The sequence below is a fragment of the Canis lupus genome, chromosome 14, assembly GCF_048164855.1.
Source record: "Canis lupus baileyi chromosome 14, mCanLup2.hap1, whole genome shotgun sequence".
Lineage (NCBI taxonomy): Eukaryota > Metazoa > Chordata > Mammalia > Carnivora > Canidae > Canis > Canis lupus.
This window is the reverse complement of record NC_132851.1, coordinates 20,032,040-20,041,052: the sequence shown is the minus strand read 5'-3', so window position 1 is coordinate 20,041,052 and position 9,013 is coordinate 20,032,040. Positions and strand designations below refer to the sequence as shown.

General features: G+C 38.5%; 1 long non-coding RNA gene across 6 annotated transcripts in view; it reads right to left on the bottom strand.

The window, feature by feature from the left end:
* The window catches only part of LOC140603751 (uncharacterized), a 285,757-nt gene that overhangs the window by 26,314 nt on the left and 250,430 nt on the right, over window positions 1-9,013 (bottom strand). For all 6 annotated transcript variants that reach the window (XR_012006742.1, XR_012006741.1, XR_012006744.1 and 3 more), the window contains one exon: window positions 836-911. This is a non-coding gene — a long non-coding RNA (uncharacterized lncRNA). The remainder of the gene's footprint in view (window positions 1-835; window positions 912-9,013) is intronic.

The following is a 9,013-nucleotide window of genomic DNA, read 5'->3' as shown; positions in this document are numbered from 1 at the left end:
GTTCTTTTATCATCAGGACCACCTGAAAATTGTTAAAAATGCAGATTCCTGGACCGATTTATTAAGAAGCTGGGGAAGAGGACAGAAACTTGTATTTTCAATAAGTTCCAAAGAAACTTACCACATTGAAATTAGAGAATTTCTGAAGTCAAGAGTAGCATATAGGTGGTGCAAACCACTTACAACTGCCATGGCTAGCACTGAGACACCAAACTAGGTTTTCTTTTTTTTTTTTTTTTTTCAAACTAGGTTTTCTTAATCACAAGTAAGGGAAACTGGTACTACTTAGTTTAACAGAATAATTGGAAGGGTGGGATATTGGGTTGAATGATGGTGCTCTCCAAAAATATCTTCACATCATAACCTCCAGAGCCTTTGTTACTTTATTTAGAAAAAGGGTCTGGGGATTCCCGGGTGGCTCAGCAGTTTAGCACCGGCCTTCAGCCCAGGGCATGATCCTGGAGTCCTGGAATCGAGGCCCATGTTGGGCTCCCTGCATGGAGCCTGCTTCTCCCTCTGCCTCTCTCTATATATCTCTCATGAATAAATAAATCAAATTTTAAAAAGAAAAAAAAAAAGGTCTTTATAAGATGTAATTAAGGATCTTGAGATGAGGAAATCATCCTGGTAGGCCCAAAATCAAACTCCTGGGATAGAGACTCTGGTTGTCCTAGAATGGGACTGGTGTAAAGAAATGGCCAGTGCAGGTCTGTCTTTTTCAGTTCCCGAAAAGGGGATGTCACTGTGAGCATGGTTGATTCCATCTCATCATTTTGTGGGTTACAAACGTCAAAACCATGACTTACAGTATAATGTTGTTGCTGATCAGCCCTACCTTTGTAAAATCACATCAGTTATGACCACTTTGACAGAAGGGCAGATCCAGGTAAACACCAGAGAAACGCATAAATCTGGGGAAATAAAAAGCAGAAATGAAGTCAAGAGGCTCAAACTCAGAGAATCAGAATCCCAACATCACTTGAAGTGAAAACAATTGTAGGAATTAAGTGTTGAAGGTATAAGCAGCTGAACAAGAGTTAACAAGAAGCCTGTGTTTCTCCTTCAGAAGCTCTAGTGCTTCCATCAGAGTTCCTATTAACAGAAAATAAAATGACCTACTCACACCGGGTAGGCTTGAGAAACATTTGAAAGTTAATGGCATCAAGTATAAATCACTGAAATGCCAATTTCTTTGGCTTTCCTGGTTGTTGCTTTGGGTTCACTCTACCTCAACCTTCTCCTCCAAGGGAAATATGGCAGGTGACTTCACATCCATTTCTCTTTTTCTAAAACTTTTTTTTTTTTTTTTTTTTATTGGTGTTCAATTTACTAACATACAGAATAATACCCAGTGCCCGTCACCCATTCACTCCCACCCCCCGCCCTCCTCCCCTTCTACCACCCCTAGTTCGTTTCCCAGAGTTAGCAGTCTTTACGTTCTGTCTCCCTTTCTGATATTTCCCACACATTTCTTCTCCCTTCCCTTATTTTCCCTTTCACTATTATTTATATTCCCCAAATGAATGAGAACATATAATGTTTGTCCTTCTCCGACTGACTTACTTCACTCAGCATAATACCCTCCAGTTCCATCCACGTTGAAGCAAATGTTGGGTATTTGTCATTTCTAATAGCTGAGTAATATTCCATTGTATACATAAACCACATCTTCTTTATCCATTCATCTTTCGTTGGACACCGAGGCTCCTTCCACAGTTTGGCTATAGTGGCCATTGCTGCTAGAAACATCGGGGTGCAGGTGTCCCGGCGTTTCATTGCATTTGTATCTTTGGGGTAAATCCCCAACAGTGCAATTGCTGGGTCGTAGGGCAGGTATATTTCCTCAAACAGTCTTTTTCTAAAACTTAATTTTAAAACAACATCAGATTTATAGAATCACTGAAAAGACAGTGTAAAGTATCCCTAGTGAGCTATTTTGTAAAGTATGACTCAATTTCAGTCTTTCTGATGTTTTCTCATGAATGGACTGATGTTAGGGATCTGGAGAATATCATGTGGGTAATGAATGGCCCTTCTCATATATCATATCATATCAGGGGCCAGTGATATCAGCAAGACTAATTACTGTTGATATTAACCTTTGTAACTGAATTATTTTTTAATTTAAATTCAATTAGCCAACATATAGTACGTCATTAGTTTCAGATGTAGAGTTCAGTAATTCATCTGTTGCTTGTAACACCCAAAGCTCATCATATCACGTGCCCTTCTTAATTCCCATCACCCAGTTACCCCATCCCCTCATCCACCTTCCCTCCAGCAACCCTGTTTGTTTTCTAGAGTCAAGAGTCTTTCATCATTTGTCTCCCTCTCTTATTTCCTCCCATTCAGTTTTTCCTCCCTTCCCCTATTATCCTCTGCTCTATTTCTTATATTCCTTATACGAGTGAAAGCATATAATTGTCTTTCTCTGATTGACTTATTTTGCTCAGCGTTATTACTCCCCAGTTCCATCCATGTTGATGTAAATGGTAAGATTTCATCCTCTTTGATGGCTGAATAATATTCCATGATGTACATATATATCTTCTTTATCCATTCATCTGTTGATGGACATCTGGGTTCTTTCCAAAATTTGGCTATTGTGGACATTGCTGCTATAAACATTAGAGTGCAGGTGCCCCTTCATATCACTACATTTGTATCTTTGTGGTAAATACCTACTAGTGCAATTGCTGGGTTATAGGGTAGGTCTATTTTTAACTTCTTGAGGAAACTCCACTCTGTTTTCCAGAGTGGATGCACCAGCTTGCATTCCCACCGACAGTGTAAGAGGGTTCCATTTTCTCCACATCCTCACCAACATTTGTTGTTTTCTGACTTATTAATTTTAGCCATTCTCACTGGTGTAAAGTGTTATCTCATAGTAGTTTTGATTTGTATTTCCCTGATGACAAGTGATGTTGAGCATTTTTCATGTTTCTGTTGACCATTTTCATGTTTTCCTTAGAGAAATGTGTGTTCATGTCTTCTGCCTATTTCTTGAGTGGATTATTTATTTTCTGGGTGTTAGGTTTGATAAGTACTTTATAGATCTTAGATACTAGCCCTTTAGCTGAGTTAATTTCTATATAAGATGTGAGATATGTATTGAAGCCCCCCCCCATCTGCCACCTTCTTTACATATGATCCTCCTTCTGTTCCAACATGATTTATTGAAAAGACTAGCATTTTTCCACTTAAATGCCTTTGAATCTGTGTTAAAAATCAGATGATTATATTGTGTGAGTCACTCCCAGATTCTCTATTCTATTCCATTTATTTGTAAATCTATCCTTTCACCTAATATACTGTCTTAATTACTTGTACTTTATAGTAAAGCTGAAAATTATTTCTGATGATTACTCTATTACATGGGAGTATACTAGCTTTCCTTGCCTTTTTCTATGTCTTATCATTTTTTTGTTAAAAGTCAAATATGTTGTGTAGATCAGTAGAAACTGGGGAAAATAGTTTATATACCTGGATATGGGCATGCTTTTCCTTCTGCTAGAATTATAAAGGAAGGTTTTGCATTAATCCAGTTAGTAATTCACTTATCTTGTCAATTAATTTCTTTTCTTCTTCTTTTCCTTTCTTCTTGCAATGGTTATACTCAGTACATCAGGGGTTTCAAATTCCTATAGATAGCTTGTTTCTAGGGTGGTGGATGTGTATCAGAGCAATGCCTGTTTGAGTTTTAGATCTTCCCCATGAGCTGTTCCTCAAAAGCTTCTATCTGCATATTCTTGTTCCTTTCCCATTCCTTTCCCAGTAGCATCTTGCTGTTACTGTCATTTGAAGTCTGCCAGTTGTGCGTTCAGCACTTAATCCTGACCTTGTCCCAAGACTAGACTTTTTCTCACCTTCTGTTCCTTTTCTTCAGTTGTAATGAGTGTTCACCAATGTTCTAGAGCTAGTGGGTTTTCCCTTTCCCCTGCTATATTAATATTTTTATTCTTATGGGTGAGGGGTCTTACCCATCTCCCTACAGGGCTACTGCCCCTCCCTCCAAGATCCTGTGGTTCTTCCCTACCTATTCTGTGAATACTCAATGGGATTCATGGAGAAAGAGCCTGCAAAAGTGTTGGAGGAAGTCATCAAGTGGACCTGCTCTGGTTGACCTGTTAGTTGGACAAAGGCAATTAGAGGCTCCTCACTTAATCCCTGTCCTTGAAATGTAAATTCTTCCCACCATTCCCACAGTGGAGGCCATTTCTAGGATGTGGCCCCAAGAAAGCAATGTGTCAATGGGACTATAGGGACTGAATACATAACAGAACCCCAGTCAGGTCTCCTAAACTTTAAGAATCTGATGCGCAGGTGTAGAGATCTACTCATCTTGTAGCTGCCCAAGACTAGCCTTGTATATAATTCCCTTGCTTATTAAGCCTGCTATCTACCACCTAGAGTGGTCTTTCTTTAGTCTTTCCTTGCCCTCTGTATATGGGGACCAATTTCAGATTTCACCTGAGAAGCTGCCAAGGTTGCAAAGCAACAAAAAGTGTGCCGACTCCTCCAGTTTCTGCAGCACCCAGTTCTACACTATTCCACCAGCCCACACATAGCCTTCATCAACTTTTCAGCTATCCTAGTGAGCTCTTCTTATTTGTGTCCCATTGCATCTGCTCCAAGTAAGCACATATTCATATGTCCTCTCTCCCTGGAATCACTTTCTCTTTTCAGATTTTGGGCCAGTTTTTTGTTCCGTGACCTCAGGGGTCTAATGAGTGCTTGTTTGTTTGCTTTAAATTAAGACTATTTTTTAAGAGAAGTTTTAAGTTCACAGAAGAATTAAAAGGAAGGTACAGAGATTTCTCACATACTTCCTGCCCTTGCACATGCATAGCTTCCTTTACTCTCAACATCATTTACCACAGCAGTGCATTTGTTATAACTGATGAACCTACCTGGACACATCATTATCACTCAAAGTCCACAGTTTACATTAGGGTTCACTCTTGGTGGTGTACGTCCAATCGATTTTTTTAAGTCACAAAGTTGAATTTAGTTTGGTTATTTGTAAGATTGAGAACATCACCAATTCTAGCTCTCTGCATTCTTCGCAGGAAGAAGTTAGAACCTGGTCAATTCTGCTGTTTAAAAACTTGATGTGAAAGATCAGATGGGAATTCAAACTATCCTCATTTAATCCAGATCAACTGTATCCTCTTGTTGATCCAGAACCTTACACAGTTGTAAAGTATTTTTGATGGGTTGGTATTATGGACTAAAGAATACAGACCAAGAAATGGTTTTGAAATCCTGATTCTAGACCAGTCATGTAAAATATTCCAGGAAGTTTTTACTTACTAATCATGGTTTTCTATTCTATTTTGTTAAGCCTCTTATTCAATAGACCATCTTTAGTATTTTATTCATATACTGAAAATCTAATTTGTTAATCCACTGAAAATAATATTTTTGTGTGCCAAATTGTAGTACTCAGTACAGTGCACTTTATACCAGTTCTAAGCAAGAGATATAGTGGCAAACTATCATTACTCCCAGGAGCATAGTCTTGGGTTGTTCTAATTTACTATTTGTGAAACTATCTCTGTCAAATACAGTGGTGTTTATGCTCAGTGCTCAGGTGCAGAAATAGGTGTGAGGGAAAGGAAGAGCCCTAGAACAGAGAACTCTATGCATTTTGCCAATGCAGAGACCAATAGCCCTAGGAGTAGCTCCTTTTCAAATGTTTAGCATCATTGGAGATGTTTCCTAAACAGTTGTCCAAACTCAATCTGAGATATAAACTTTTACTATTCTCTTCTCTTGATCAAAGTTCAAAACAGCAGCTGCTATCAGTTCAATAAATATAATTATGATTGTTGATATTGAATACAACCATATGCTCTAATTCTTTGACTTTCTTGCTGTTATTTTCCAAATTTATCTCTCCTCAAATCTAGGAAACTATAAAACAGGGATTTAACAGTGATATTAAGCAGCAGCAATGATCTCTGCCACTGAGTTTAAATACATCTGTCCTGAAGATGGCTAGAATCGAGTTGGAGAGACAGGATCTATATATGAGAGAGTAATTGCTAATACCAGACAGGATATACTTAGTACCAATTGAATTGCATAAACATGGCACATTCATCAAATGTCATCTCTGAAGCCCAGGGCAGACCAAGAAGCAATAACTTCAACTTAGTCCTGTAGGCACATCTAGGCATAGAGAATGAGGTGGGATATAGACATAAGGAATTGTATTAGAAAAGCCATACAGGCTAAAATGTACATAACATGTTGAGGAAACATTGTCTAGACTCATGTAGTTTACCTAAAAATTCAAAGTGTACTATAAAATAAGCTCAAATTAGTTTATTGGTAGCATCCAGTGGGCTGTAAAATTAACTGCTCATCTACACAGAACTCTTCAGTTTAGTCTGGTAACACCTCCTTTCTTTAGGGAACTGCTGTCTCCCATCCCACCCCCAATTCAACCACATAGTTCCAATGGAGCCTGACAATAACTGCCTCTCTTTCTGTACCCCCAACTCTTCCTATTGCTACCCCCAAGGTATTCAGTAAGAGACCTTCCTTATGATGTGTGCATTTGGAATTACTTAAAGAAAATTTTTTTCTGTCCAATGGAAATCTATAGAAGTGTGAGGCTAAAGTTGCCAGAGGCCACAAAGAATGGAAGCTATCAGAGAGAACAAGGAAGAGAGACAAGCAAGGAATCCTGATGATGTTCAAGTCCCTGGTTCTAGCCACATATTTTCTTCCTACTATTTAGTTTTGTGAATCATTGGCTTTCCCTTTTCCCCCAAGCTAGTTTCTGTAATTCATAAACAGGAGCCCTGACTAATATATAGAGTAAGTAAGAGGTCTTTGAATGTCAGACAAAGGTGTGTGGATTAGAGGAGCTGTGATGCTTGCCAGGTTCCATCTGAGAACACTTAATTAGATAATATTCACCTATAAACACAATAGGAACCATTAAAGTTTTAAGAAAGATTTTGATGTTTGCAAAAGTAGAATTTTAAGAAGATTATTCTGACGGGAGTGAATAAAATGGATTGGAGCAGGAATAGGTTAGAGATTATTAAACCAGATGAGTTTGACTATTAGAATAGTTCAGCCATGAGGTAAGTAGGCAACCCAGACTGCAGGTGGGAGCCCAGAGTGGAAAGGAAAGATCACAGTAAAAACCATTAATCTTTCCAGGAGAGTCATCAGAGGAAGAGCACCATCACTGGGCATTTGGTTATGACTAATGGATTGAGATTCTGTCCTTTTCCAAATATTTAATACAAAATAAGTCTCCCATTTCCTTGGGTTTTCTTGAGTCTTTTCCCAGGGAAATCCACCTCATCTTTTGAGACACAAAAGCTTAAGTCATATTTCCACAAAAATCCTTCTAACTAAAACAAAGACATCTTCCAAATTGACATTTCAATAGCAATTTTGGTTTTTCATGACTCACTGACTTCAGACAAGAGGAGGTAAACAGGACAGATCATGCATAAAACCTGTGTCGTTCTCATGCAATCATAGGTTTCTGAAAGACATGAGGTCATCTATTCATCTCTCCTGCCTTGGTCCAGCCATTCCTAAACCATCCTGGAGAGTGATAACCTTGTATTTAAGCATTTTTAAAGCATCTTATTGCTACAGTGATTCCCTTAACACACATACACACACGTACATACACACACAAGCACATCACACATGTGCACAGATATGAACACACAGCATATATGTATGTGCACACATGCATGCATACACATGAACACAGCACACACAGACACCAGAACCCAATTTCTGCACTTAATAGCTCTCACTCTGACATCGAGATTGGGCAAAATGGTTTGTTTAATGGAAACTTTTACTTTCTTGGAATTTTAGAGCAGGTGGCCTTTAATTCAACCTACTGTTTACCAAACTTAACCTAATCATGAGGATCACTTGGGATGTTTATTCAAAATGTACATTCTCTAGCATCCTCCCAGAATGATTCTGAGTCATGGGTCAGGACTCGGGTGCCAGAATTCTTATTGGGCAATTTTGGAAAACATTATATCTAATCCTTAAGAATCCAAATGAGGCTGCAAGAAATTAAGTTGCACAGCTTCTATCAGAACTCGGAGTTTCTCAGTCCTATCAAGACTCTTGTTTTACTTTATGCTTTTCCTAACAAAGATGGGGAACCACCAGCTTTCTCTCTGGAGTGTGTTTAATCCCATCATGTATGTGCCTATCCTTGCATTTAGCACCTGACAATTTAACTGTCTCCCTTGATGCTGATGTTATGGTAATGATATCAACAGCAATAATAATAATCATCACTATAACTTATTAAATGCTTTTCTGTTAGATATGGGTCCATTTAGGTTGTTAGAAAACAATGTTTTATAAAGGCAAAAGCTAGGAAGTGACTGATTCATCTGATTTGCCATTGTTTCTACATTGACCTTGGTACTCACAGTAAATGTCATTTATTGAGAACTTGTGAGGAACAAAGTCCCACCCTTAAGACTATTACAGACATCATCTCATTATATCCCAGTAACCCAGTTATCAAATCACCATCATCATTTTACTAGAAGCCAACAGCCTTCAGCTGACTTCCCCTAACATCCACCATTCTTTCATTTGGGATTTATATTATTATATTGTGCTTGGACTGGGTATATTTGCCTGATCTAGTCCCAGCTATCTCAAGTCTTATACATCCTTCCAATGACCAACCCCAATTGCACCTTTAGATTTAAGCTTGAGGTATCGAACATCACTCCTGAGATAGAGAGCAAGAGTCAAGAAGAAGAAGAAGAAGAAAAAAAAAAAAAAACCCACAATTTGAAAAACAGAAATCCACTAGCCAGGAATCCCAGAGTAATGGTTTTGCATGGAAAACTCCATCTGTTTTTTGTGGGATCTGGATCAGATTTTTCCCTCCAGCCACGAGAATATGCCACTCAAAAGGATCTGCCTTGGATGGTGACAAGATGTACTCTGCCATTAAGCACTCGTGGCAAGGAAAGCATCCAGGATTTGCTTA